Genomic DNA, 6,091 nt, shown 5'->3' with positions numbered 1-6,091 from the left:
GCAATAAAAAAATAGATAAATAAATACAAATATATTGAAGCCCTAAAAAAGTAATCCCCAGAAAGTCGGTATTTGGGCCTAGGACAAAGCTCCGCACACTGTACAGGTGACTGATGGAACCAGGGAGGAATACTTTTTCCTAAGATGAGTGGACAGGATAAAGTTCCCTCACAGTTGTAAATGACCATGCCCTGCAAACAACATGAGGGATGTGTTCTTCATAGAACCTCTACCTCTACTTCAGAGAGAGCACAAAACATGGATCTTAAAGAGCAAGCTGGCCTAACAATCTTGACTAGTAACTAAGCAAACATTTTAAAGCATGGGACAGCCTAAAATAGACAAGTAGTTCCATTTACCTACTATCTAACCCTAATGACCTCCAAAGGCGCCAGTTTAAAATACTATCCCAATGGAAACTACATCTTCAACATATGAATTTGTAGGGGACACAAATATTCAGCATGTTGTGTTTTAAAGACACTTTATGTAATATATATTGTGGATCCATTAGCATTTAATTCAAAGGTAACAGCACCATAACTCGTACTTAAACAGCATTTTACTCGGTCAGGCACTTCACAGCCTCTTGAATTTAGAAACAGTAGGCAGAACTTTAGCACTGTGCTTTAAGATCATTTTCAATGAAATCAATGAAAAGGGACCAAAATGTGAAAAAATGGCAATAAATTGGCCACCCAAAGGATATTTGAAAGCTAAGGTAGGAAGGTAGCATCCCCTTGTTTGATCTTAGCTGGGATCATGTGCTCTGCACATGGTCACTGCTGACTGAAAATGATACAAGTGCTTGTTTTTTGTAAACATGTGGATTTGAAAATAATGAGGGGGGGTTGGGAAGGTGGCTCAGTGGTAGAGCGCTTGCCTTGCATGCATGAGACCCTGGGTTTGATTCCTCAGCACCACATAAGCAAACAGAAAAAAGCCGGAAGTGGTACTGTGGCTCAAGTGGTAGAGCACTAGCCTTGAGCTGAAGAGCTGAGGGACAGCGCCCAGGCCCAGAGTTCAGGCCCCATGACCAGACCCCCCCCCAAAAAAAAAGAAAATAACGAGGGTATATTTCCATGAGACATATACTGAGAATTGGGTTTATTAAATAATAGAATATACACACTTCAAGTCAAATTTCTTTTTTCCTCCTATGAAAAGGTATATTAACTTTACCAACAATAGTTTGTTAGAGTGCTTAGTTTCCTAATTCCTTATCAGACCTAAATGAAATTGTTAACTTCAATAGATAAAGAATCTCTTGCATGGTGTTTGTATGTTGCTTAAATTAATGATTGTTGATTGAATAATTCATTGTATAAAGAATGGATGGATGGAATGTGGCTTAGTGGTAGCATGCTGGCATTCCTTAGTACCACATAAAAAATAAATAAAAGAAATTAAAGTAAAGAATGGATGAGTATTTCAGTATAGTTTTTTAAGTTTTGTTTTTTTTTTTTAGTGGTGGTCCTGGGCATTGAACTCAGGGCCTGGACCCATTCCCTGAGCTTTTTTTGCTCAAGGCTAAAGCTCTCTACCACTTAAGCCACATCTCTACTTCAAACTTTTTTGGTGGTTAACCAGAGATAAGAATCTTGGAATAGTGCTGTGGCTCAAGTGGTAGAGTGCTAGCTTTGAGCTAAAGAGCTCAGGGACAGCACCTAGGCCCAGCTTTCAATCCCCATGACTGACAAAAATTTTTAAAAGAATTCAAATTTTTGCCAGGCACCGATGGCTCATGCCTATAATCCTAGCTAGTAGGAGGCTGAGATCTGAGGATTGTGATTCAAAGCCATCCTGGGCAAGAAAGGCCATAAGACTCTTATCTCCAATTAACCATCAGAAAACTAGAAGTGGTACTGTGGCTTAAGTGGTAGAGCACTCTCCTTGAGCTGAAGAGCTGAGAGACAGTGCCCAGGTCCAGGGTTCAAGCCCCACAACCAACCAAAAAAAAAAAAAAGAAAGAAAGAAAGAAAAGAATTTTAAGGACTTTCCCTACTGTAGTGACTTTGAACCACAATCCACAGGTCTCAGCCTTCTGAATAGCTAGGTTTATAGATATGAGTCACTGGTACCCAGCAGTGTAGTTGTTTTTTAATCTCCTAGACAGCTGTAGGTTTTTTTCTAGCTTTCTATGAATGAATCTTGAGCGTAGTCCCTAATTGTCTTGTCTGTGAACATAGTATCTTCACCTTTCATTTGCCCAAATGGTAGTGGCAAAGCAAAGATTCTGAAAAACAACTATGGCTAAGTATTAATGACTCATGCCTGTAATACTACTTACTCAGGAAGCTGAGACTCTCTCTTATACAGAGTCTTATAGAGACTCTATCTCCAATTAATCAGAAACATACTAAACAAGAGAAATGGCTCTCAAGTAGTAGAGAGCTAATTGTGGGTGAAAAAACTGATAACATGAGGCTCTGCATTCAAGTTCTGTTTCTGACACCAAAACAAAAACAAAACAAAGGCAGGGTACCAGTGGCTCAATCTATAGTTCTAGATACTCACGAAGCTTAGTTCTCAGAATTGAAGTTCAAAGCCAGCCTGGATAGACAAATCTATGAAACTCTTATTTCCAGTTAACCAGGAAAAAGCCAGAAGTTGAAGGTATAATTCAAGTGGTAGAGAGCTAGCAGTGAACAAAAATGCCAAGCAATAGTGCAAGGCCTGTAATTCAAAGCCAAGTATTGGTTAAGAAAAATAAAATGAAGTAAAACCCAATGATGATGCAAGGAACCACCTTTTCTTCACAAAGGCCAAAGACTGCCACTAGACATTGCAGATATCTTTACAAAGACAATATGCAATTGATTTTTCATTCCATTTTGTTATGAAACATTTTTTAAACCAAAAACACTAATTAACACAAAGAAAGATTAACTATGCAATAACGTTTTCCAAGCACTTTAATGAATCAGTTGAGTTTCTGGAACATTCAGGAGCACTGGAAGAATTGAGGACAGATATGTACTGCCCAGCCTGCTGAGAATGATAATGAGCATTCACCTCATTTGCAAGAACAATGTACTTCATTGAGCATCCACACTAACTGAAATAATGAATCTACACCTAATTTTCTCCAGTTTTATTAATAGATTATTTTACAGACAAATGCAATTATATATTAGCTATTCAACAGCACACAATGAAATTCATGGACAGATCTGCGTAAACACTTTCTTTGATTGTACTACATGGAAAACATTATTCTCAAAATGAGAATTCAGCTCTCAATTTACACAATCAATTATTGTTTTCATACAGTGTATTAACCAGTCCCCCTTTTTATTGGAAAAATCCAGGTTGTTTATTAGTGTAGATGTAGTAACATTTAAAATCCTATGGGGAAATGTTTTTGACAGGGTCTTACTATGTATCTTAGTTGGTTTCAGACTGGTAATTCTTAAGCCTCAGTCTCCTGAGCTCTGGAATCGAAGACCCACACTAACTATGCCTAGCAGAAGTGGTAAATACATGCTTATCAAGCACTTGTGACAAAAGGCAAACTTCTCCAGTGAAAGAGAATAGCCAGCATTTCATCAAAAGGCGCCAAAGGGGAAGAAGGGAGCTCCTGCCCCTCCTAAAGTCAAAGCCAAGAAAAAGGCTTTGAATTAAGGCCAAGAAGGCAGTGCTGAAAGGCATCTACAGCCACAAAAAGAAGAAGATATATACTTCCCCCATCTTCCAGCCCAAGACTCTGTGACACCCGAGACAGTCCGACTATCCTCGGAAGAGAGCCCCAAGGAGAAACAAGCTTGACCACTATGCTATCATCAGGATCCCCCTGACTACTGAGTCAGCCATGAAGAAGACAGAAGACAACAGCACACTTGTGTTCATTGTGGATGTCAAGGCCAACAAGCATCAGATCAAACGGGCTATGAAGAAGCTCTGTGACACTGATGTGGCTAAGGTTAATATCCTGATCAGACCTGATGCAGAGATGGCATAGATTCAGCTGGCTCCTGCTCATGGTGCTTTAGATGTTGCCAACAAAATTGGAATCATCTAAACTGAGTCTAGCTGGCTAAATCTAAATATACATACTTATTTATTTATTTATTTTTGGGTCCGGCCGTGGGGCCTAAACTCTGGGCCTGGGTGCTGTCCCTCAGCTCTTCAGCTCAAGGCTAGCGCTCTACCACTTGAGCCACAGCGCCACTTCCGGCTTTTTTCTTTTTGCTTATGTGGTGCTGAGGAATCGAACCCAGGGCCTCAGGCATGCAAGGCAAGCGCTCTACCACTGAGCCACCTTCCTAGCCCCTATACATACTTTTTTATTGTAAAGATACTTATACAAATATTTTTTCCACCAAAAAAAAAAGAAAGAAAGAAAGCCAAAAATTCAGGAGACCATCCACCAGACAACTTGGTACTCTCCTCAAGACAAGTGACAAATTCTGGGGAACTCCTCTAGGGACAAAGACTGAAATAATGGCTACACAGGAGGGTGAGACTTGGAGGATTGTGGTTCAAAACCAGCCTAGGCAGAAAAGTCTGTTAGACTTTTCTTTTTAGATCCTAAATGTTAGGGTAAATGAGAAGCATTTGAAGGATTTGTTAAAACACAGACTGCTGGGCCCTATCCCAGAGTTTAATATCTGGTAGCTAAGAAAACTCCCAGGAGTGCTGATGTTGCCAGTCTGACTACACTTTGAGAACCATTGATTTGGAAGAACCAATGAGTTTTAGGGCTTGTTGGGGAGTAATGCTAAAACCAGGGGATAGATTCAGTCCTCCAGTGAGTGTTACAGGCAGATTCTCCTGCCATTATTTCTTCCCTGTACTCTGAGCAGTGATGCAGCTTTTTATACTCCAAAGGCAAACATGCAAAACATGGTGGGCTGCGTATCTGCTGGGATGGAATAGGTTTCCTGAAATGTTCTGTGAATTGGGAATGCCAAAAAGCTTGTCTCTGGTTCAATGATTCAAAAATTCTGTTGGGCATGAGATTCCTTTGGAAAGCTTATCTCAAAAGCACATTTCTGAGACTAACCTAAGATATTTGGAATTATCGGGTAATAACTACAGCAAACACTTGTGCATATTTTGTGTGTCAGGTATTCTTAGAAGCATGTAACTTGATACTGTCCAGGGGTCTTGGGTCTTAGGTCTTTTTTTTTTTTCTCCACCAAATAAAGAACGATGATGCAGGAAAAGTGGGAACAGAGGCAACGTTTATTTGAAAGTGAGAGTAAGGTGACAGGGAAACTGAGGGAAGCCTTTTAACTACGGGTTGGTACTAACCTCCAACTAGTACTCCCAGCTAGGAGGTCTTGCCCACTAGTTTCCTAAGCAAAGGGCAGGGGAGGAGAGGAGAAGAAAGAGGAGGATGAGGAGGAAGAGGAAAAGTAGAAGGAGGAAGACGGAAAAGACTTCTTGGTGCAAGAGAGAGAGAAGAGGTCTGGAAATTGGTAGCTCTACGTAGTACTTGTGGGGGTCTCCCTTTTATATTCCTTTTGAGCAAGTCTTAGCTGTTCTGACATCTGGTTGGGTCTCTGCCAACCTCACCCCAGGAGGGGAGGATCTGTTCCCTGTGGGATGCTACCGCTTGTCCGGGGCATTGCTTCTGTCAGAGATTATCTTGGTTTCCCAGGATCTTCAGGAGGAGGAGAGAATGTCTCCGCTACTGGGTGCCTCTGCTTCACAGGGTCTCCAGGAAGAGGAGGGGGTATTATCTTCATTGAGTCAGGATCTCTCCCCATCTGCCTAATCTTTTCCCCTTTGCCACTCCCTCAAAGTCATTTAATCCTTCTTCAAACCCTATAAGATAGCTGCTATTGAAACTGGTTTTTAGACCCAAGGCCCCAAGTCTATAAGTCCTATGTTAAGTCCAGCTACTCTCCCTCATATGCCAAATAAAGAGACATAGTGAAGGGCAGAGAAAGAATATTTATCATTACTCAACATTTTAAAGGTAAGGACACTAGAGTTGAGAACAGGCAATAACTAGTTAGCTATTTATCAACTTATTAGAGTGGATCCAGAATGTTCACCTAGGCAGCTGGCTTCAGAGTCTTCTACTTACCCAAACTCTACTTCTTCTGAGATGAAGATCCTTAATCTGATTCTCCAAAGAATA

General features: G+C 40.7%; 1 pseudogene; it reads left to right on the top strand.

Annotated features, from left to right (window-relative positions):
• Positions 1-679: 679 nt before the first annotated feature.
• On the top strand, positions 680-4,028 carry LOC122107940 (annotated as a pseudogene).
• The last annotated feature ends 2,063 nt before the right edge of the window (positions 4,029-6,091 follow it).

This window comes from Dipodomys spectabilis, unplaced genomic scaffold, assembly GCF_019054845.1.
Source record: "Dipodomys spectabilis isolate Male_0828 unplaced genomic scaffold, ASM1905484v1 ptg000054l, whole genome shotgun sequence".
Taxonomy (NCBI): domain Eukaryota; kingdom Metazoa; phylum Chordata; class Mammalia; order Rodentia; family Heteromyidae; genus Dipodomys; species Dipodomys spectabilis.
Note: the sequence above shows the minus strand (reverse complement) of the source record. Positions and strands in the feature narration are given on the sequence as shown.